The sequence below is a fragment of the Heptranchias perlo genome, unplaced genomic scaffold, assembly GCF_035084215.1.
Source record: "Heptranchias perlo isolate sHepPer1 unplaced genomic scaffold, sHepPer1.hap1 HAP1_SCAFFOLD_53, whole genome shotgun sequence".
In the NCBI taxonomy this organism is placed as follows: Eukaryota; Metazoa; Chordata; class Chondrichthyes; order Hexanchiformes; family Hexanchidae; genus Heptranchias; species Heptranchias perlo.
In genome coordinates, this window is record NW_027139548.1 from 5,364,584 (window position 1) to 5,390,018 (window position 25,435).

At 43.6% G+C, this 25,435-nt stretch overlaps 1 pseudogene; it reads right to left on the bottom strand.

The window, feature by feature from the left end:
- Positions 1-18,741, bottom strand: LOC137315044 (beta-1,3-galactosyl-O-glycosyl-glycoprotein beta-1,6-N-acetylglucosaminyltransferase 3-like; annotated as a pseudogene).
- Between the last annotated feature and the right edge of the window lie 6,694 nt (positions 18,742-25,435).

Consider the following 25,435-nt stretch of genomic DNA (forward strand, 5'->3'; position numbering starts at 1 on the left):
TTAACTTCCTGTTCCGTGAATCGGTCGATGTCGGACATATTCCTCCATACATTGTACAGCTGTGTTGTCCACTTCAGGGTCAAACTTGTTGGCGAACAAGGGTTTCTGTTGGACGATCCAGTGCAGATCTGCAGAAGCATAAACACAGACTTGATGGCGGTACCTTCCTGTACAAGGCGGATATAAGGCACCTTTCTCAACATCACCAGCCTCAAAAGACCACTTCACTGCTCGAGTAAGGATTGGTGGGTCACCCCTACGGTGCCTGGGAGTATCTGGAATGGAGCCGGGTACCTCGGGCATTCTCTGCAGGGTCGCCCAGATGTGTTCATCGGGGCTGTAGGTGTCCTCCGACCACTTGAAAAACGCCTGGATTTCCGAGTTCACAAATAAATTACTCACAAATTCTCTGGTGACCATAATGTATGCGGCCCCCACAAACATGGGGCTCCGTATGGGAGGGGGGCTCTTCTCTCGATCTGTTAAAACCACAGTTCCACGGATATCATAATGAAACTTCCATCGTCTCTGAAAGTCAAGAAAAGAGCAATCATTTCTCATTTTCCAACGTCATCCTATTTTATTTCTACCGTAACATAACTAACAGCGGTATCGATTAATGATAAATTTAGACTTTAGATAATGTTTTTTTGCTTGTATAAATTTTGCATATAAAATTCTGATACATAGAGCAGCTCAAAAGAGGAAATCTAGCAGAAATGATAAGGTGGAGGCTCACTGCACAGCTACTAATGGCCGATTGAAGGGAAATGATACGGGAAATGTCAGCAGATTAGGTCAGATTGGTTATTTAGAATTGCTCTGGTCACCCACAAGTATGGAATTTAGACACATGAAATAAAATAAGCCAATCAACAATCGCATCTGAAAGAAAAGTGTGTCAAGGCTTTGAAAACAATGTATTTAACAGCAAATGATCATCTGCCAGTTCCCTGGGAAGAGGGCCCAATACGGTAAATAGGAAGTTATCCTTCTATTATTCTACATGTCCCTATGTTGCTATGTTCCTCTGAAGTTATCCTTCGATTCTCGTGCCCAAACCGAGTGATTTCAAACATAAGATGTGGGGCATGAGGCAGCCGAACTCGAGGTTCAAGTCAGCGCTTCACTCTCCAATGAAGTGAAGCGGGAGATGTGAGTCCACCGGCAGGGGGTAATGTCACACCCCTTGTGATTCAGGTGACGTGTGGTGTAACTGCAATTTGATGATGAGCAAGTTCCAATCATCCACTCCTTCAAATATCCATTCAGTTCCTTTTGATTACATATAACCGCTTCCACTGCCCCCTTTGGCGGCTGAGCAGACATGAAGCTGGCGCATTCACCTGTTTGTATCCCGGTGGACGGTCCGAATCTATCACATTTGAGCCGTTCATGGCAATGAGACTGTTGACCATCTCTCGGTTGGTTTTCGTTGGAAAGTCTTGTCCACACACATTGATGAGATATCTCCACGGGACTGAGCTCCTCAGCAGCTCTTCCATGCAATTCAGATCAGCCTGAACCCTGGACCATGACGCTTACGTCACCGTCTCTAATTTACTGGCAACGAAGACATTACTGAAACAAGAGGCGATGGCCTGGACGGCCGAGTGAAACTGTTTTGGAGACTTCCTGTCCACGTGGACGCAGTACACATTCTGAGGAGCGGAAATGCTTCTTAAGAGCCTCTCAAACATCTCGATCTTTTCATAGATCACCATAGAATAGGCCAGAGGGAAATCGCGTTCCTCGGTGCTTGAGGAGAAAGTGTTGTATTTGCGGTGTCTAACAAAAGAATCGCAGTCTCGGGTCATTGTTAAGTAATCGATTTCAGTGAAGACTTTGTGTTTGTTTGCGATTGTAATCGAATTGATTAGAGCTTTTTCAACGGATTCCGGGTCACCGCTAATTATCTTCCAGCAACTCGAGTTCATTTCTGACTTATTGAGAGATGCATTTCGCTCAACATAACCTGGTTTTAGTTTAACTGGTTTCCAATAGTTTACCAACAGATTTCCTCTCCGGGAAAAATATCCACCAAGAAAAGTCACAGCGAGTCCGCACAGGGTTGACATCAGTACCGCCCGCCTGTAAGAACCCCATGCCAATATCATCATTGCCCTTTCACGAGTATTTAAAATGTAAATCTGTGATCCGATTTCCAGATATATTTCTTATGCAAATATAAACTTTGAGGAATTGTGCTCTTGACAAGTCGGCACTTTGTTCCCGGAATTTGGATAAATTTGGCACCGAATTTTCAGGCACCAATGAATTCAAATCGGATGCTCGGGGATGACAACAGCTACTGTGGCTTCATTGGGTTTCAGCTGTCAGCTCTGTTGGACAGGTCGCACCTGCTCCTGGTGTCTTGTCCCACTTCCAGTGTGCCTTTGTGATCGGTCAGACCTTGCACCTTCCCTCACTCTCTCAATCAGTCACTCGCTCACTCTCTCCGCTCTTTGCGCTTTGTGGCACTTAGCGTCTCAATTTCTTGTCGCAGAGATTCAATCTTCGCTTCACAAAAGTCCCTGTAATAGGTTTCTCCCTCGTGTAACCGCTGTCAGTCGGTGTACCGTTTGGAGGCATTTAGCGTCTCAATTTCTTGTCGCAGAGATTCAGTTTTCACTTCACAAAAGTCCCTGTAATCGGTTTCTCCCTCGTGTAACCGCTGTCAGTCGGTGTACAATTTCCACATTCTCTATTGCCTTTTTCGTAACTTAGGCTTTTCCGTAAACTTTTACTGAAAGATGGGAGAAGGCTCGGGCGGGTCTCATGAAAGATTCAAGACCTTAAACGGAAAGGACGAGGAAAGCGATAACAGAGTCCAGAACAAGAGAGCATAGCGTCAAACATGGACGAGAAAAAAAAAAGAAAGACGAACATTCACACAGCGCCTTTCATAACCTCAGGATGTCCCAAGAGGCTTTACGGCCAGTGTCGTCACAGTTGTAATGTTGGAAACGCGGCAGTTGCTTTTGGGTACAGCAAGATCCCACGAACACCAATGTGATAATGACCGGATAACCTGTTTCAGTGATGTTGATTGAGGCACAAATATTGGCCGGTACACCGGGGCAGTGGAATAACAAACTTCGACCTGAGAGGGTAGACTCTCATTTGAAACACGGCATCACGCATCGTACAGCGCTCCCTCAGTACTGCCCCTCCGAGAGTCCAGGGCGACATCAGTAGCGTACGGAGTTACAGGACAGGGTTCCAATCCCTGTCTGTCTGAACTGCAAATTCTGAAGTCGGGAGGAGGCGTCACTGGATCAGGACTGGCTAAATCCCCAAAGTCCGTGTTCCTGCTTTCTGTGCTGGAGCCGCTCTTAAAATGTGTCCGTGGGGAGACTGGTGGGGATCAGGAGTGGGTTCATCCCTGAAATGTCCGGTGTAAAATGGGCTCCCCCCTGAGATCGCACACTTACAGAATTGTCGCATCCTCGGCGCTGGAGAACACATCAGACCGCGGGAAATAGACTTTAGAGAGAAAGGAGAACGGGAGGAATGAAAGAATAAAACACGGAACTGAAGCTTAGAAATTGCATGAACCTTGTCTCGGTTCGGCAATGATTGTCAGTTTCTTTATTACCCTGTGGATTTTGTAGGTTATTTCATTTTATTTCCTTACAACCAGTCAGGCAGAATGTCCTTGTTCATTTTGGCAAGTCCCAAGTTTGGAATTTGACCTGAGCCTTGTTTTATGAGATTCAGAGCTCACTCTCTGTGTGAAAGCAGCTGCCGCACCTCAGGATGGATTTCAACTAAAACATTCCTCAGTTGTTTCAGGACAGGGAGCGGCCTCTCTGACGAAATCATATCGAACCGATTTGACAATTCGCTGCTGCTTCTTCTGTGAACAAAGTTTATTTTCAATTTTACTTTCTCTCTTCTTGTTCCAGGGAAGTTCAGTAAAACAGACACATGGTTCGAAATAAATTGTTACATTTCCATCTGGGACATTGTTCGCTAAAAGTCCAAGCGATTTCCTGATGTTTGCACTTTCAACACAGGGCCCAAGAGCCGGTGTCTTGTCAGTGAGCTGAGCTGTTTCTGTCGGTGAGGACATTAACCATTTAACCGGTGAATTAAACTATCCCTGAGCATCAATCGCCTCAGCCACTGGGGGAAAGATCACTGACATTCCAAAGTTACATTTATCACTGTAAATCTTCATTAGATACACCCGTCACATTGTTAAATGCAGAAAAGCTCATTCCTGCACTAGAGTCGGTATAAAGATTGAATTTTCCTCTTTTTCAGCTTGGCTATCACGGGATGGGAGTGTCCGAAAAGAGACAATGTTTGAGGACAGATTGTGATGGTAATTCCGAGGGATGTATTGCGATATTTCATTTCACTCTCACATTTCTCCTTTGTTTTTTGACCCAGATTAAGTATTTACTCGGGCCGGAGACAGAGGTTCAAGCGTCGGCCCCAAACTTCCCCAATATTTGTCTTCGAGTGAACTCTCCCGCCACAGACCTTCTCTTTCCTGCTGGAACTCACCCGCCTCATACATAGGAACATTGGAACAGGACGAAGCCATTCAGCCCCTCGAGCCCACTCCGCCATTTGATAAGATCATGGCTGTTCCCTGATCTCACTCCATATACCTGCCTTTGGCCCATATCCCTTTATATCTTTGGTTGCCAAAAAGCTATCTATCTCAGATTTAAAATTAGTAATTGAGCTGGTATCAATTGCCGTTTGCGGAAGAGAGTCCCTAACTTTTACCACCCTTTGTGTGTAGAAGTGTTTTCTAATCTCACTCCAGAAAGGTTTGGCTCTAATTTCTGGACTGCGCCCCCTCGAATCCCTAACCAGCAGAAATGGTTTCTCACTATCCAGCCGATCTGTTCCCCTCAATATCTTATAAACTTCGATCCGATCATCCCTTAACCTTCGAAACTCTGGAGAATACAACTCCAATTTGTGTAATCTCTCCTCGTATCTTAACCCTTGAAGTCCGGGTATCATTCCAGTAAACCTGCACAGCACTCCCTCCAAGGCCAATATGTCCTTTCGAAGGTTCGGTGCCCAGAACTGCTCACAGTACTCCAGATGCGGTCTAACCAGGGTTTTGTATCGCTGCACCATAATTTCTGCCCCCTTGTACTCCAGTCCTCTAGATATAAAGGTCAGCATTCCATTAGCCTTGTTAACTATTTTCTGCACATGTTCATGACAATCAATGTTCTGTGCACCTGAACCCCTAAATCCCTTTGAACGTCCACTGTTCTTAACTTTTTGCCATTTAGAAAGTGCCCTGTTCTTCTCTTTCCTGCTTGAACTCTACCGCCACAGACCTTCTCTTTCCGACCAAAACTCTCCCGCCACTGATCTCCTCTTTCCGACTCGAACTCTCCCGCCACAGACCTTCTCCTTCTTGCTTGTTTCCATCTATCGCTGATTTAAGCTGAGAGTTTTCTATTCAACCGAACAAGCCGAGCGCCGATCGCCGATCGCGGACCCCCAAACCCAATGTCCATCCGCCTGCAACGATCGCGGACCCCCGACCCCAATCACGGAACCCGGCACTGACCCAAGATTCCGCCCCCCAACCCCATCAACGATCGCGGACACCCGCGATATTCCCCGATCCAGACACCCACACCCCTCGCCGATCTGACGCCAGATCGGTCCACCCATTACTGACGACCCTCGTACCAACCTATGCCCCGTGCCAACACATGCCAAACTATGCCCCGTGCCAACCCATGCCAACCTATGACACCGTGCTCCCCATGCCCCCCATCCGTACAAACAAAGACTTACCTGAAGGGTTATCTGAACACGTGCTCAAAAGCAAAATACTGTGGATGATGGAAATCTGAAATAAAACCAGAAAATACTGGAGAAGCTCAGCAAGTCAGTCAGCGTCTGTGGTTAACGTTTCAGGTCGAAGATATTTCGTCAGAACTAGAAGATATGAAAAGAGTTCAAGATTTTCAGCAAGTCCAGTGCCAGGGAAAGATTGGGGAGAAGAGTAAAGAACAAAAGGGAAGGTCTGTGGCAGGAGAGTTCACTTCAAAATAAATATTGGTGAAGTTTGGGGCCGTCGCATGAGGATCTGTCTCCGGCCCGAGCAAATCCCTAATTCTGGTCAAAAAACAAAGGGGAAATTAGAGAGAAAAAGGGAATATCGCTCTGAATCTCATATAACAAGGGTTAGATTAAATATCGCTCTGAATCTCAAATAACAAGGGTCAGATCAAATATCGCTCTGAATCTCACAACAAGGATCAGATCAAATATCGCTCTGAATCTCATATAACAAGGGTTAGATCAAATATCGCTCTGAATCGCAAATAACAAGGGTCAGATCAAATATCGCTCTGAATCTCACAACAAGGATCAGATCAAATATCGCTCTGAATCTGACAACAAGGGTCAGATCAAATATCGCTCTGAATCTCACAACAAGGATCAGATCAAATATCGCTCTGAATCTCACAACAAGGATCAGATCAAATTCCCAATTTGTGACTTGCCAAATTGAAAAAAAGGAAAGTTTATCTGCTTAGTTGTGATGAAATAACAAGGATATAACCTTCAAAATCTGCACGGAAATAAAGAGGCAGAAAATCATTGCAGGTTTAAGGTAAGTTCATGTAGATTCTCAGCTTCTGTTCCATGTTTTATTCTTTCATTCCTCCCGTTCACCTTTCTCTCTGAAGCCTATTTCCCGCGGTCTGATGTGTTCTCCAGCGCCGAGGATGCGATTATTCTGTGAGTGTGCGATCTCAGGGGGGAGTCAATTTTACACCGGACATTTCAGGGATAAACCCACTCCTGGTCCCCACCAGTCTCCACACGGGCACAATTTAAGAGCGGCTGTCGGACAGAAAGCAGGAACACGGACTTTGGGGATTTACCCCATCCTGCCCAAGTTGCGCCTCCTTCCTTCTTTAAAAATTGCAGTTCAGACAGACAGGGATTGGAACCTGTCCTTGTACTTTCTTGCGGATTTTTACTGTAACACTCAATCAACCTTTCTTTGCCCAGTGTTTTTTCTTATTGAACTAATCAAAGGCGGGACCAGCAATTCACACTGAACACGTAGCTCAGCTTAGTAAAGGGTTAATACATTCGCACTGGTGGATCATCGCTCTCTGCCGAGCACCTGGACAATCAGCCTCTGGTGACATGAGGCCCGCCCGAGCGCGATCCAGTCACAGGATCGGAGAAAGATCGACAAAAATGTTTACACCGATTAATTAAAATAATTAATTACTGATTCACACCACAATGTCAGTTTCGGTCAGTTGGAAAAGGATGTGAATTAGCTGGGAGAATAGAGCAGGAGCTTCTGTTTTTGGTGAAATAAGTTCATGTTAATGAGGCGTTTATCTATCAAACTCACTCAACGAATAAAACAAGGAGGGGTTGTTGCCTTTTGAGATAAATTGACCTCAGAAATGTGTTAGTTTCAAACCGACCACAGGATTGAAGCGATCTCCTTCACAGATAAAAGGATCCTGGTCACTGGTCTTGTGTAATTAACTATTTAAATTTCTAACAGGTAGAAGGGCCCATCATTAATCTTTATCTAAAAAAGTAATTATTATATTAGCAAAAGGTAGGAGGGCCTATCACTGACCTTTATATAAAAAGTAACCTCTGAAATAACCAACAGGTCGGAGGGTCCATTACTAAGCTTTAAATAAAAAGTAAGTACTCGAATTATAAGAACATAAGAACATAAGGAATAGGAGCAGGAATAGGCCAATCGAGCCTGCTCCGCCATTGAATAAGATCACGGCTGATCTGATCATAACCTCAAATCTAAACTCATGTCCAATTTCCTGCCCGCTCCCCGTCATCCCGAATTCCCTTTAATTCTAGGAAACTGTCTATTTCTGTTTTAAATTTATGTAATTACAAATTGTTGGGAGGCTCCATCATTAATCTTTATTTATAAAGTATCTATTCAAATTACAAAAAGGTGGGAGAGTCCATCACTAATATTTATATAAAATTAAGCATTCGTGTTACCTACGGTTAGGAGGGCCCATCACTAATATTTATACAAAATGCAAGTGTTCGAATTACATCCACGTCGGAGGGTCCATCACTAATCTTCATATAAAATGTAAGTGTTTTAATGAATTAGAGGTAAGAGGGTCCATCACTAATCTATATATAAACAGTAACTATTTTACTTACCTACAGGTAGGAGGGCCCATCACTAATCATTATAAAAAAAAATATTTACTCCGATGAGAAAAATGGGAAAGAAAGGAAAACATTCTTGAAATAAAAAAGGAAGTACTCCAATTACCAGCAGGTAGGAGGGCCCATCACTAATCTTTATATAAAAAGTATCTATTCGAATAACCAACAGGTAGGAGGGTCCATCACTAATCTTTATATTAAAAGTATCTATTCGAATAACCAACAGGTAGGAGGGCCCATCACTAATCTTTATATTAAAAGTATCTATTCGAATAACCAACAGGTAGGAGGGTCCATCACTAATCTTTATATTAAAAGTATCTATTCGAATAACCAACAGGTAGGAGGGCCCATCACTAATCTTTATATAAAACGTATCTATTCGAATAACCAACAGGTAGGAGGGCCCATCACTAATCTATATATAAAAATATCTATTCGAATAACCAACAGGTAGGAGGGCCCATCACTAATCTATATATTAAAAGTATCTATTGGAATAACCAACAGGTTGGAGGGCCCATCACTAATCTTTATATTAAAAGTATCTATTCGAATAACCAACAGGTAGGAGGGCCCATCACTAATCTTTATATTAAAAGTATCTATTCGAATAACCAACAGGTAGGAGGGCCCATCACTAATCTTTATATAAAAAGTATCTATTCGAATAACCAACAGGTAGGAGGGCCCATCACTAATCTTTATATTAAAAGTATCTATTCGAATAACCATCAGGTAGGAGGGTCCATCACTAATCTTTATATTAAAAGTATCTATTCGAATAACCAACAGGTAGGAGGGTCCATCACTAATCTTTATATTAAAAGTATCTATTCGAATACCCATCAGGTAAGAGGGTCCATCACTAATCTTTATATTAAAAGTATCTATTCGAATAACCAACAGGTAGGAGGGCCCATCACTAATCTTTATATAAAAAAGCATCTATTCGAATAACCAACAGGTAGGAGGGCCCATCACTAATCTATATATAAAAGTATCTATTCGAATAACCAACAGGTAGGAGGGCCCATCACTAATCTATATATTAAAAGTATCTATTCGAATAACCAACAGGTAGGAGGGCCCATCACTAATCTATATATTAAAAGTATCTATTCGAATAACCAACAGGTAGGAGGGTCCATCGCTAATCTATATATAAAAAGTATCTATTCGAATAACCAACAGGTCGGAGGGCCCATCACTAATCTTTATATAAAAAGTATCTATTCGAATAACCAACAGGTAGGAGGGCCCATCACTAATCTTTATATAAAAAGTATCTATTCGAATAACCAACAGGTAGGAGGGCCCATCACTAATCTATATATTAAAAGTATCTATTCGAATAACCAACAGGTAGGAGGGTCCATCACTAATCTATATATAAGAAACTGCACAAAATATCAAGTTTGGATTGCACATCTCTAATCCATACATAAAAAGTTACTACTTAAATTATAAACAGGTCCGAGGGTCCATTGTTAATCTTTCTATAAAAAGTAACGACTCGAATTACCAACAGGTAGGAGGGCCCATCATTGATGTTTATTTTAAAAATAACTGCTCGAATTTTAATCTGGTAGGAGGGAAGTCACGAATCGTTATACGAAAGGACAGACTCGAATTATAGGAACAGAGGAACATTGGGAACAGGAGTGGGCCATTCAGCTCCTCGAGCCGCTCCGCCATTTCAGAAGATCATGGCTGATCTGTGATCTAACTCCATATACCTGCCTTTGGCCCATGTCCCATTATAACTTTGGTTGGGAAAAAGCTATCTGTTAGATTTAAAATCAGCAATTGAGCTCGCATCAATTTTTAGACAGTGCCCCCGAGTCCGAGAATCCCCAACCAGCGGAAATAGTTTCTCTCTATCCATCCTATCTATTCCCCTTAAAGTCTTATAAACTTCGATCAGATCACCGTTTAACCTTCCAAACTCCAGAGAATAGAACCCCAATTTGCATAATCTCTCCTCGTAACTTAACCCTTGAAGTCCGGGTGTCATTCTAGTAAACCTACGCCGCATTCTCTCAAAGGCCAATATGTCCTTCCGAAGGTGCGGTGTTCAGAACTGCTCACAGTACTCCAGGTGCGGTCTAACCAGGGTTTTGTATAGCTGCAGCATAACTTCTGCTCCCTTGGACTCTTGTCCTCTGGATATAAAGGCCAACATTCCATTAGCCTTATTGATTAATTTCTGCACCTTTTCATGAAACTTCAATGATCTATGCACCTGAACCCCTAAGTCCCTTTGGATATACACTGTTTTTAACCTTTTACCATTTTCAAAGTACCCTGTTCTATCCTTTTTTGGTCCAAAGTGGATGACCTCACATTTGTGTACATTGAATTATATTTGCCACAGTTTTGCCCATTCACCTAATCTATCAATATCGCTTTGTATTTTTATGTTTTCTTCTACACAGCTTACAATACCACCAACCATTGTGTCATCGGCAAACTTAGTTATGAGACTTTCTATGCCTTCATCTAAGTCGTTAATAAATATTTTGAATAATTGAGGCCCCTGGACAGATCCCTGCCGAACACAACTTGTGAAATCCTGCCAATGTGAGTACCTACCTGTTATCGCAACTTTCTGTCGCTTTTCGCTCAGCCAACGTCCTAACCAAGTCCGTGCTATTCTCTCGATTCCATAGTCTTCCAGCAAAGCTAACAGTCTCTTATGTGAGACTTTATCAAATGCCTTCTGGAAGTCCATATAAATAATATCCATTGACATTCCCTTGTCCACTACTTTAGCAACCTCTTCAAGAAATTCAATCAGATTTGTGAGCCACGACCTGGCTCTCTCTGATTAACTGAAAATTCTCAAGGTGTTCAGTCACCCTATCCTTAATTATAGACTCCAGCATTTTCCCCACAACAGATGTCAGGCTAACTGATGTATTATTCCCGGGTTTCCCTCTCTCTCCTTTCTTAAAAAGCGGAGTGACATGTGCAGTTTTCCAATCTGGAGGGACGTATACTAAATCTAGATAACTTTAAAGGATTATAGTTAGGGCATCTGCAATGTACTCACCTACTTTCTTTAAAACCCTGGGATGGAAAATATCGAGGTATTTGTTACTGTTTAGTGCTATTATTTTCTTCATTTATCTTGTTTTACTCATGCTAATTTTATTGAGTCCCTTTCCCCGATTCAATATTAGTTTTCTTGGGATTTCCGGTATGCTATCCTCTTTTTCGACTGTAAATGCTGACGCAAAGTAATTATTCAACATGTCCACCATTTCACCATTTCAGTTTTTAAGGGGCCAACACTGCTCCCGACCACCCGCTTTTTCCGAATATAACTATAAAAGTTCTTCGTAATTGTTTTGATATCCCTTGCAAGTTTATTTTCATACTCTCTTTTTGTAGCCCTTACCATCTGTTTTGTGACCCTTTGTTGATCTTTGTATCTTGCCCATTCGCCAGGATCTGTGCCATTTTTTGCATTTTTTTAATGCCCTTTCCTTATGTCTTATAATGTCCTTACCTCTTTAGTTGTCAATGGCTGTTTTTTTTTGACAAGTCGAGTTCTTGCCCCTCAGGGGCATAAACCAGTTCTGTATCACGTCAAATGTTTCTTTAAACATTCCCCACTGATCATCAGTCGTTTTACCCATTAACAGATTTGCCCAGTTTATTGTGGACAGTCTCTTTGAAGTCGGCCTTACCCAAGTCTCGGATCTTCGCAGCTGATTCACTTTCAAACACTGCCTTGAACTCGATCATGTGATGATCGCTATTGGATTAATGTTCGCGCACAGTTAAGCTGTTAACTAAATCTGGTTCATTACTCATTACTCATTACTAAATCTATTATGGCTTGCCCCCTTGTTGCTTGTAGGACATACTGCTGTGGAAAACTATCCCAAAAACACTCAAGAAAATCACTAACTTTCTGACAGTTGCGAGTCTGCTTTTCCCAATCTATGTGAAGGTTCAAGCCCCCCTTTAACACCACTCTGCCTTTGTTACACACTTGCCTAATCTCTGCATTTATACAATCTAGCACTTCAGAGCTGCTGCCAGAGGTCCTATGCACAACACCCACTGTAGTCTGAGATCCTTGCCTATTTCTCAATTCAACCCATAATGTCTCTGTTGGCTGCTTACCTCTCGGTATGTCCTCTTTTATCACTAAGGCTACTCCTCCCCCTCTTCAATTTTCCCTATCTCTCCTGTAGACCTTATAACCCGGTATATATTGTTACCAATCCTGACCATCCTGTAGCCATGTCTCAGTAAAATCGATCATGTCATACCCTCCAATTTGAATTTGAACCTGTAGTTCATTAAATTTATTCCTTATACTCCGTGCATTTGTGTGTAGAACTCTTAGTTGAACCACCCACACTAGCCTGACCTTCAGCTTTGATGCTGGATTAATCGCTTTACACCTAATAATTTTCACATTATCTGTAGTGTCTAAAGTATACTTTCTTTATGCTGCTCTACGCTTTTCCCTTTCACTTGTTCTTGAACAACTGTTTCTACAATTTTATTGTAAATTTTCCCTGGGCCTTCCCCACTCTTGCTGCTCTCAACTTGACTCCCTTCTGACACCCCGCTCAGTGGCCCAACCCCCTGCCACTCGAGTTTGAACCTTCCCCAACAACACGAGCAAATACCCTCGCGAGGACAATGGTCCCGGTCCCGCTTATATATTCCCATCTTCCCCAGAACCAGTCCCAATGTCGCAGGAATCTAAATCCCTCCCTCCTACACCATCCCTGAAGCCACGCATTCATCCGATCTATTCTCCTGTTCCGATGTTCACTCGCACGTGACACTGGTAGTAATCCTGAGATCACTACCTTTGAGCTTCTGCTTTTTAATTTATCTCTTAACTCCTTCAATTCACCTTGCAGCAGCTCATCCCTGAGGCCCAAGGCAGAATGGTCAAAAAAAGTACAAGCCCATGGGATGCAAGGGAAAGTGGCAAGTTGGATCCGAAATTGGATCAGTGGCAGGAAGCAAAAGCGAATGGTCGACGGGTGTTTTTGTGACCGGAAGGCTGTTTCCAGTGGGTTTCCACGGGGCTCAGTACCAGGACCCTTGCTTTTTGTGGAATATATTAAAGATTTAGACTTAAATGTAAGGGGCATCATTAAAAAGTTTGCAGATGATACAAAAATTGCCCATGTGGTTGATAGTGCCAGACTCTCAGTAAAGGAAGATAGAGTTGAGATACAGGATGGCTGAAAATGATAAAGAAGTGGTACTTAAAAGGCTGATTGTACTTAAAGTGGATATATCACCCGGTCCGGATGGGATGCATCCTAGCTTGCTGATGGAAGTAAGGGTGGAAATTGCGGAGCTGCTGGCCATAATCTTCCAAACATCCATAGATACGGGGGTGGTGTCAGAGGATCGTAGAATTGCAAATGCTACGCCCTAATTCAAAAAAGTGTGTCAGGATGAACCCAGCAAATGTAGGACAGTCAGTTTAATCTCAGTGGCGGGGAAACTTTTAGAAACAATAATCCGGGGCAGAATTAACAGTCACTTGTGCGAGGTGGATTGATTAGGGAAAGCCAGCACGGATTGTAAAAGACAAATCGTGTTTAACTAACCTGACAAAGTTTTTTGATGAGTTCCAAGAGAGGGGAGATGAGGGCAATGCAGCTGATGTAGTATATATGGCCTTCCAAAAGGCTTTTGATAAAGTGTTGCATGGTAAGCTTAGCATCAAGATTGCGGCCCATCGAATAAAGGGGGCAGTAGCAACATGGATACCGTATTGGCTAAGTGACAAGAAACAGAGAGTAGTGGTGAACGGCTGTTTTTCGGACTGGAGGGAAGTGTACTGCGGTGTTCACCAGGGGTCTGTGCTGGGACCACTGCTTTTCTTGATATAGATAAATGACTTGGACTTTGAGAGTACATGGCATAATCTCAAAATGTGCAGATGACTTAAAACTTGGAAGGGTATAAACAGTGAGGAGGATAGTGATAGACATTTCAGAGGATATAGACAGGCTGCTGGCATGGACAGACACGTGGTTGATGAAATTTAATGCAGAAAAATGCGAACTGATGCATTTCAGCAGGAAGAACGAGGAGAGTCAATATAAACTAGAGGGCACAACTCGAAAAGGGGTATAGGAACAGAGAGATCTGGGGGTAGATATAGAATAATCGTTGAAGGTGGCAGGGCAGGTTGAGAAAGAGGTTAAAAAGCGTACAGAATCTTGGGCTTTATAAATAGAGGCATAGAGTGCAAAAGTATGGATGTCATGATGAACCTTTCTGAAACACTGGGTCGGCCACAACTGGACTATTGTGTCCAGTTCTGGGCACCGCACTTTAGGAAAGATGTGAAGGCCTCAGAGATGGAAAGATGTGAAGGCAGAAGAGATTGACGAGAATGTTTCCAGGGAAGAGGGACTTTTGTTATGGGGATAGACTGAAGAACCTCGGGTTGTACTCCTTGCGACGAGATTTGATAGAGGTATTCGGAATCAAGAAGGGAGAGTAGGGAGAGTGAAACTCTTCACAATGACGGAAGGGTCAAGGACCAGATGAGATAGATTTAAGTTCATTGACAAAATAACCAAAGGTGACATGATGAATAACTTTTTTACACAGTGAGTGGTTAGGATCTGGAATGCACTGCCCGAGGGCGTGGTGGAGGCAGATTCAATGATCGCCTTCAAGAGGGAACTGGGTAAGTACATGAAAGGAAAATAAAATGCAGGGCTATGGGGATAGAGCGGGCGAGTTGGACAAGCTGGACTGCACTTGCATAGAGCTGGCGAAGACTCGAAGGGCCGAATGGCTTCCTTCCATGCTGTAACTTTTCTATGATTCTATGAATCTAGTGAGGAGGAAAGCTGTTGGCTGCAGGAAGATATCAGTGGACTAGTCAGGTGTGCGGAAAAGTGGCAAATAGAATTTTATCTGGAGAAGTGTGAGGTAATGCATTTGGGCAGGGCAAACATTGCAACGGAGTACACAATAAAAGGGAGAACACGGAGAGGGGCAGAAGAACAGAGGGGCCCTGGAGTGAATGCCGACAGATCACTAAAGGTAGCAGGACAGTTAGATTAAGTGGTTAAGAAGGCATACTGAATACGTTACTTTATTAGCCGAGGCATAGAATATAATAGCAGGGAGGTTATGCTGGAAGTGTATCAAGCAGTGGTTAGGCCACAGCTTCAGTATTGCATGCAGTTCTGGTCACCACATAACAGGAAAGATGTACTAGAGACGGTACAGAGGAGATTTAATAGGATGTTGCAAGGACTGAAGAATTTTAGCTCTGAGGAATGATTGGATAGGCTGGGGTTGTTCTCTTTGGAACAATGGAGGCTGATGGGAGATTTAAGTGAGGTGTGTAAAATTATGAGGGGCCTAGATAGAGTGGATAAGGAGGAGCTATTTCCTTTAGCAGGGTTGCCAGGGATGAGAGGACATAGATTTAACATAATTGGTAGAAGGATTAGATGGGAGCTACGGAGAATTTTTATCATCCAGTGGGAGGTCGGGATGTGGAACTCACTGCCTAAAATGGTGGTCGAGGTAGAAAACCTGAACTCATTTAAAACGTACTTGGATATGCACTTGAAATGCCATAACCGACATGGTTATGGACCAAGTGCTGGAAATTGGGATTAGGCTCGAAAGCTCTTTCTCGGCCGGCACAGACATAAAGAAGGAAAAAAATCCAATCCAGCCAATTACCGCCCCATCAGTCTACTCTCAATCATATGCAAAGTGATGGAAGGGGTCGTCGACAGTGCCATCAAGCGGCACTGAATCACCAATAACCTGCTCACTGACGTTCAGTTTGGGTTCCGCCAGGCCCACTCGGCTCCAGGCCTCATTGCAGCCTTGGCCCAAAACTGAATTAAAGAGATGAATTCCAGAGGTGAGGTGAGAGTGACTGCCCTTCACATCAAGGCAACATTTGACCCAGTGTGGCATCAAGGGGCCCGAGTAAAATTGAAGTTAATGGGAAACAGTGGGAAAACTATCCATTGGCTGGAGTCATACCTAGCACAATGGAAGATCGTAGAGCTTGTTGGGGATCAATCATCTCAGCCCCAGAACATCGCTGCAGTAGTTTCTCAAGGCAGTGTCCTCGGCCCAACCGTCTTCAGCTGCTTCATGGATGACCTTCCCTCCATCATAACGTCAGAAATGGGGATGTTCGCTGATGATTGCACAGTGTACAGTTCCATTCGCAACACTTCAGTTAATGAAGCAGTCCGAGCCCATATGCAGCAAGACCTGGAAAAGATCCAGGCTTGGGCTGATAAGTGGCAAGTAACATTCGCGTCAAACAAGTGCTAGAAGATGACCGTATCCAATAAGAGAGAGTCCAACCACCTCCCGTTGACATCCAATGGCATTAGCATCGCCTAATCCCGCACCATCATCATCCTGGGGGTCACCATTGGCCAGAAGCTGAACTGGACCAGCCACATAAATACTTTGGCTACAAGAGCAGATCAGACACTGGATATTCTACGATGGTAATGAAGTTGAATATCAAGGGGAGGTGGTTAGACTCTCTCTTGTTGGAGATGGTTATTGCCTGGCACTTGCCTGACGCGAATGTTACTTTGCTGATGATTGAGAGTAGACTGATGGGGCGGTAAATGGCCGGATTGGATTTGCCCTGCCTTTTGTGGACAGGACATACCTGGGCAATTTTCCACCTTGTCGGACAGATGCCAGTATTGCAGCTGTACTGGAACAGTTTGGCTGGAGGCGAGGCTTGTTCTGGACCACAAGGCTACAGCACTGCAGCAGGTATGTTGTCGGGTCCCAAAGCCTTTGCTGTGTCCAGTGCACTCAGCCGTTTCTTGATATCACGTGAAGTGGATCGAATTGGCTGAAGACTGGCTTCTGTGATGGTGTGGATATCAGGAGGAGGCCGAGATGGATCATCCACTCGGCACTTCTGGCTGAAGATGGTTGCAAACACTTCAGCCTTGTCTTTTGTACTCGCGTGCTGGACTCCGCCATCATTGAGGGTGGGGATGTTTACAGTGCCTCCTCTTCCCATAGTTGTTTAACTGTCCACCACCATTCACGACCAGATGTGGCAGGACTGCAGAGCTTTGATCTGATCCGCAGGTTGTGGAATCGCTTAACACTGTCTTTCGCATTTTGCTTCCGCTGTTCAACATGCCTGTAATCCAGAGCTGGAGCTTCACCAGGTTATAACTGTTTAACAATATTAAGTGCATGACTTTGACTTGGCTTCTTCCTTGACTGTTTGCAAGAATGAGTTTTAGGATAACCTAATCGAGGGTGAGTAAATTAAATTCGTTTTGATCCGAACTGTGTTAAATGTAAGACAGTTCCGGAACCGAATCAGGTAACATTCACCCCTCCAGATAACTCGGAGGGAAAAGCACAGACAATTCCTTAGTGAGGGGTTTTGGTGGAAACCAAGGATTCGCCTGATTCCTGGGCATTTATTTGTCAGTATATCAAATCCAGCTTTTCTAGAACAGGACATCCACGACGTTGGAAAATACATGAATTCACAGCACAGGAGATTCTGTGCGTCTGTTGCCGTGTATGGGCCACTTGAACACAAGAATGGACAGGAACAATTAATGGATTGGGAAAGTGAATGGACGCATACCGTTAATGGTTTGGGAGAATGAATGGACGGATACCATCAATAGATTAGGAATTGAGTGGACGGGAACCATAAATGGATTGGAAAAGTGAATCGATGGACACCATTAATGGATTGGGAGAGTGAATGGATGCTAGAGTAGGCTCTCCACCAGTAATATTAGAGTAGGGTCTCCACCAATAATGTTAGACTACAGTCACCACCAGTATTGTTAGAGTAGGATCACCACCAACAATGTTAGAGCAGGTTAACCACCAGAATGTTAGAGTTGGGTCTCCACCAGTAATGTTAGAGTTGGGTCAGCCCTGTAACGTAATAATAGGGTCACCGCCAGCAATATTAGAGTAGGATCACCACCAGTAATGTTACATTAAGGTCTCCAACAGCAATGTTATAGTCGGGCCTCCAACAGTAATGTTCGTACAGGGTAACCACCTGTAATATTAGAGTCGGATCACCATCTGTAATATTGGAGTAGGGTCACCACCAGTAATGTTAGAGTAGAGTCAATAGCTGTAATGTTATACGAGGTTCACCACCAGTCATGTGAGAGCAGGGTCACCGCCAATAATGTTAGAGTAGGGACATCACCATTCATGTTCGAGTCGGATCACCACCAGTATTGTTAGAGCAGGGTCTCGACCAGTAATGTTAGAGCAGGGTCTCAAATAGTAATGCGAGAGTCGGGTCACCTAATGTTAGAGCTGAGTCATCACCAGTGATCATCGCAGTACAAAACACTTTTTAATTCTGGAATGGATGTGTGAAGTCTTTACTGAATTCATGAGGCATCAAGAACCTGAAGCAGTGTCCAGGATGGATGTTCCCAACCCGGTTCACGGGGCGTGCACAGAGCATATTCCCTCAGGGATTACTTTCCGTTCATTGATGTGAATGGACGGAGTTTCGTGGACTGAGCTGTGCAATTTCCCCATTGGCGCCCCCTGCCCACTGAAGAGGAAAATCGCGCCTTGTTTGTTAAGTGACTGTTACTAACGCTAATTATTGTGTAACCTGATTTTTTCACCGGGACACCGATTGTTCTATAAAAGGGGAGTCTTTACAGATCTCAGATACACTCCAGTCGGGACCGTAAAGTGTGAGCGAATTCACACATTCTTCTAAAAAATGGAAAAGCCAACAATTCTTCACATAAAGGAGATTTACTTCCCTGTTCTCGCAGCCTTTGGTTTTCCCGGTAAGTCAATATAACCTGTTGTTTCACAACTGTTCACTATCTCACTGGAAATGATTATGTAAGAAATTCCGAGGATGTCCTGATTTCAGAGTCGCTTATCCACCGGGATAAATGAGTGAATATCAGCGGGAATCCTCGCAGTCCGCGCTGCCTGTGAGGCGCTGCTCTGATCGGTAAATCGTGGGGACCGGGCGATCAACATTCTTCCCGATACGAGGTAGCGCGAGGCTGATTCCCCGGTCCCTCCAACAGAAATGGATCACTAAAGGATGTGCTACCTATTGCCCCGGGTCATCATTTTATTTGTACCGTTGTTCCTTGTCTCCTTTCAGTTGATAACTCCTCGGTCTGCAGCCACCTCCACCCAACAGGAGACAAATCCAGTACAGCCAATTAACGCCCCATCAGTCTAGTCTCAATCATCAGCAAAGTGATATAAGGTCTCATCGACAGTGCTTTCAATCGGCACTTACTCACCAATAACCTGCTCACCGACATTCAGTTTGTGTTCTGCCATGGCAACTCGGCTCCAGACATCATAACAGCCTTGGTCCAATCATGGACGAAAGCGCTGAATTCCAGAGGTGAGGTGAGAGAGACTGCCATTGACATCAAGGCACCAAGGAGCCCGAGTAAAATTGAAGTCAATGGGAATCAGGGGGAAAACTCTCTAGTGGCTGGAGTCATACCAAGCACAATTGTAGATGGTAGTGGTTATTGGAGGCCAATCATGTCAGCCTCAGGACATTGCTGTAGGAGTTCCTCAGGGCAGTGTCCTTGGCCCAACTATCTTCAGCTGGTTCATCAATGAACTTCTCTCCATCATAAGTCAGAAATTGGGATGTTCGCTGATGATTGCACAGTGTTCAGTTCCATTCTCAATCCCTCAGGTAAAATATCAGTCCGTGCCCGTATGCAGCCAGACCTGGATAACATCCAGGTTTGGGCTGATAAGTGGTAAGTAGCATTCGCCCCAGACAAGTGCGAGGCAATCACCATCTCCAACAAGGGAGAGTCTAACCACCTCCCCTTGACTGCATTACGGCATTACCATCGCCAAATCCCCCACCATCAGCATCCTGGGGGTCACCATTGTCCAGAAACTTAACAGGAATAAGCCATATAAATACTGTCGCTTTAAGGGCAAGTCAGAGGCTGGGTATTCTGTGGTCTGTGATTCACTCCATGACTCCCTAAAGCCTTTGCAACATCTACAAGGCACAAGTCATGAGTTTTGTCGAATACTCTCCACTTGCCTGGATGAGTGCAGCTCCAACAACACTCGGGAAGCTCGACACCATCCTGGACAAAGCAGCCCGCTTGAATGGTACTCCATCCACCACCCGAAATATCACTCCCTTCACCACCAGCGCACAGTGGCTGCAGTGTGTACCATCCACAGGATGCACTGCAGCAACTCGCCAAGGCTTCTTCGACAGCACCTCCCAAACCCGTGACCTCTACCACCTGGAAGGACAAAGGCAGCAGGCACATGGGAACAACATCACCTGCATGTTCCTCTACAAGTCACACACCATCCCGACTTGGAAATATATCGGCCGTTCCTTCATAGTCGCTGGGTCAAAATCTTGGAACTCCCTTCCTCACAGCATTGTGGGAGAACCTTAACCACACGGAATGCAGCGGTTCAAGAAGGCGCCTCTCGATCACCTTTTCTAGTGGAACTAGGGATGGGCAATAAATGCTGGTCTCGGCAGCAATGCCCACATCCCTCGGGGCGATTATAAATAGAAAAATCCAAGAGTTCCGACCTAAATTGAAGCTGTTGTCTCGGATGAATGTTTTTCTTGAATTCGAAAATTTCCAGTAATTGCTGTGAAATTATATTTAAAACTGCTGACATCTGATGAAGCTCCCGAGACCCCGCTCGACAGAAAAACTGAAGGAAATAAATTTAAATTTCGATATTTTGTTCCATGGGGCCGCAGCAGTAAATTATGAAATCGGGTCGGTTCATCACATGGGTATCAGCCTCATGGCGGGATGGTTTTAGCGCTCAACACTGTATTGAAATATGTGTTTGGACGTATGTCAGGAAATCCGTTTACTGATTGACTGCCGAAAATTTACAACTTCCAATACCATCCAATGTTTCCCTTTAGGCACTTTTCTTTGCACCTGTACCGTCCCTGCGAGGTGCTCCAGTTTAGCCTGGACCGTACAGTTATAGTGTGAGTGGAACCTCAATCTAGTGTTAGTGGCGACAGCGATGGAAATGTAATTCGGGACAGATGTATGACGGACGGATGATCCGATGTCGCCTGTTTTACACTATCGCCAAATGTCCAAATCTCCCTGTTGATTCTTCAGTGCCTGGGTGTCGGTTGCAGTGGGGACGCTCTCCGTCACCATTCCCCAGACTGACTCCGAGTGACCCTCCCCCCGCTGCCTTGACAACGTCTGACTGAAGTAAGCTGAAAAGACGGCGGATTGTCAGTCCCTCGATATTGAGTGTTTAGTGTTTTCTTTCTTTTAAATAAAGTGTCGTCATCGCTCGCCTATATTTAAAAAAGAACCCGTGTGCATTACCCTAAGTAGGAAATCATCAGAACATTTCCCCACAATATGCTGTGTGATTTATCTGAGTATCCCCGTTACTTACCTCTTGTCCCTCTTTCTTACAGCGAACCTAATGACAATCCTGATTCTTTCCAGAGGAAATTGCGGTCTTTCCAAATGCATCTCTATCTATATGGTGGCCATGGCTACAGCAGATCTACTGGTCATCATCTTCAATGTAATAGAGCATCAAATATTCAACCAAATCTTTCCACTTCAATTCCTGTCCTACACTGTCATTCGTAAGTTCATGATCTGCATTAATTGTACCAACCTGGATATGTCGGTATGGTTCACAGTCTCGTTCACATTTGACCGATTTGTATCTATATGTTGTCAGAAGTTTAAAACAAAGTATTGCACAGTGAGAACTGCGGCTGCGGTTATAACAACGCTCTCTGTCCTGATCTGTTTAGAAAACATCCCCCATTTGTTTGCATTTGAACATACACAAATAATTAACAATGTTCAGTGGGGTTTCCGCCCCGTATTGGACTTTTTTTCATCGCCTGCAGGTGTAATGTACACATGGTTAGAAAGTATTTTAATTCTGTGGATTCCTTTTGCTTTAATATTTCTGTTTAATTGTTTGACAGTCAGACGCATTTTAGTGGCCAGCAGAGCCCGCAGGGGCCTCCGGAGTCACAGCAGTGAGAATAAGAGCGACCCAGAGGCGGCGAACCGAAGGAAATCTATTATTTTACTGTTCACTGTATCTGGTAGTTTTATACTGTTGTGGCTGACAGCTGCCGTGAATTCTTTAGCTATCCGTCTGGTCGTGTATCACCGACCGGATTATGTAGCTCCTGCTTATATCGCCACTGAAACCGGATATATTCTCATGTATTTGAGTTCCTGCACAAACACGTGTATTTATGCAGCTACCCAAACGAAATTCAGGGAAGAGCTAAAGAAGGTGGTGAAATCTCCTTGGACATTTATTCTGATGTTGATGAAATAAATGAAAAGTCAAACCAAAGCTTCCTGTCCGAACTTGAGCTCAATTACAGTCCGTGTTCCATTTTAGATTGGCCGTCTTTCTTTGTTGTGAAATGAACCAGTATCAGAAAACACTTCTTCTATTTTATACCCTGAGTTTGATGCATGCTGCTTTCCTAGGGTGAACACAATAGTTTCCTGATAAAACAGCTCAAAATTCAAAGAGAACAGTCATGATTGAGCTTCAGCAGTTGGGTTGAACATGTGGGCGGCAGCGTTAACTGTCTTACACTCTTGGTGCTGGAATAGGACACGCCAGTTTAATTAATAATTAATGTTTTCTTTAGTACTGAAGCAATGAAGGGTGTTACAACCATAGTTATTTGTAATTATTCTGTAATCTTGGTGTGAATGTTGCAGGCCCTGTTCTCCCCTTCAGACACCGCTCCCCATTGTCTCCTGGCCCAATAGAACGGGACCCCTGTCTCCTGACAAGTGACAAATAATGGAGACAGCATGAAATTGACTCGTCAATGTGACGTTAGGCATCTCTGTTAACAGATATTTATTAAAATATCAGTTGATCATCAAAATGTTGGAATAATGTAACAGACCATTTGACCCAACTCAGTCATTGCCGGCGTTTTCCCTCCACTCTAGAAAATAGTTCCAATCACTTGATCCGCTCAATCTCAAAATCCCTTCAGTCTATTTTTATTCACACACCCGAACAATTTCATCTTGAATATGGGCATGATTTCTGCCTCTGTAATTTCCGCATCTTCACAACTCTCCATGTAAAGAGGTTTCTCCCACCCTCAGTTCTAAATCTCTTACATTTATTCGATAATCTATGGCCGTTGGTTCTTGATCCCTCAACTAATGGAAGCTTTCTGCTTCTATCTATCCTGTCTCGTCCATTCTTATCTTAAATCACCTGGATACGACTCGCCACAAGATATCAATCTGGTATCAATACACAATCTAGTGAAAGTCAGGAACGTGTTGTTAAGATGTTTAATTGATATGTTTCTCTTGGAGATGGCGGTGTTCTTGCTTATACTGAAAAATGGGAAGAATGTATTTGATGGCTTGGCCACTGCCCAAAACATTGGGTCCGTGCAGTGAGGGATTCTAATCAAACCCCTCCAGACGCCCCGATCTGTTGAGAGAGAGCCTGAAAGGGCAGGAATGGCTTCTATCGGATATCTCGTGCTGCCTGATCTTGGGATATCGCTGTGTTTACTGAAGTGACGTGTTGCTTGTGAAGCAACCAGCATCAGATATATAGAGATGCATGGAAGGAGAAGCTAGATAAACACATGAGGGAGGAAAGAATAGAGGGTTATGCTGATAGGGTTAGATGAAGAGGGCTAGAAGGAGGACCGTGTGAGGCATAAAGACCGGTGTTTGCCAGTTGAGCTCAATGACCTGTTTTGTGCTTTATATTCCATATAATTCTATGTAATTCTGTGATGAAGCTGCACTGAAGAACGGGTCCAAGACATGGTCAATCACGCTGACACCACCACTACATGAAATGGTTAATGTGGCACTGGACAGTATGTGAAACCAATGGGTAGAGATCTGTGCAATTGAATAGTTCGAGACAGATACATAATGATGATGAGATATTGTTCAGTGTTGGCCTTAAATACGGTAACTCCAACCCAGGGAGCACTGCAAGGAAATTGAAATTCACACTGTCCTGAAGTGTGCCAATGTGATACTGTATTGGTTTCTCCTTATATTATAGTAATGTTAATTTTTCGCCTTTGCATTTCAAGCAGGGAAGCATACGTCAATTTAAAGTCTCACTGGGCTGTTGGGCCAGGGCTGACCCTGCAGCAATGGTCAGTTTCAGGATGAAATAATAAGAAACTTCATTAAAGAGGGATCATTACATATTGATTCATAATTTCAGAGAACTTTAATAATTTGATGACAGTGTCGGAAACCGGTTAGTTCTTCAAACGAAAACATCTGGGCACACATAACCAATTAAATTGGAGCGAGTGATACAGAAACAAGAATGGACTTATTAATAGCGGTAGAATTGCATGTGTATGGACCAAGGGAGAAACTATCGATGATATAACGAAGTAAGGGAATTATACTTGTTAGCCCAATGGAAAAAGAGCTCGGTTTGTAAAGAAAACTATCGTTATTGATAAAGGATAAGTCAATTCCATTCTCCTTATGTGGAGTTGCATTTTAACTTCCATATAATTATGTGATCTATAATTGTGTATTTTTCCAGGTACCGGGAGTGAGTAAATGTATAAAAACTGTCTGTTTGTAATGAGTTTTCGGATTGGTAAAAGTCTAAGATACTGAGCTCAGAACTGTAAAAAGGTTGAATCCCAAATAACCTGCATCAGGTGTGGTTGTAAGTACAACCTTTTAAGTGTATGTTTAAGGACTATTGTATGCACTGTGTGCTTAATAAACTTATGACACCTCACTTCAATGTTCAAGAACATTACTGTGAACCTTTCGTTAACAATAGCCTTAGTACTTTAATTGTGAATGGCCTTCATTTAATCATTATGATTCAGTGCCCCTTTTACCAGTCAATCTTTAACATTCCAGTTGATCCTGAGATTCTCCAAAGTCCAAACTCCACATGGTTGCAGGTCCCCGTGGATCCGAGGCTGTGCCTATCCGACTGGAATCGATCTCGTGGGGAAATGGTGGTGGGTTATGGGCAGTTCCGTATAATAGGCACATTTCCATTTTACCGGAAACAGCATTTAAGGCACGAGTCCAGCAGCAGGCAGAGGATTTAATTCCATCAGTCAGCGACGTATCTGCACTCAATCACAATCATGAGAAGTCGATGTGCATTCAAACACATCATCCAAAATCAACAGGTAAAATAGAAAGCAAAGTCATGATCAAGTAAACCATTG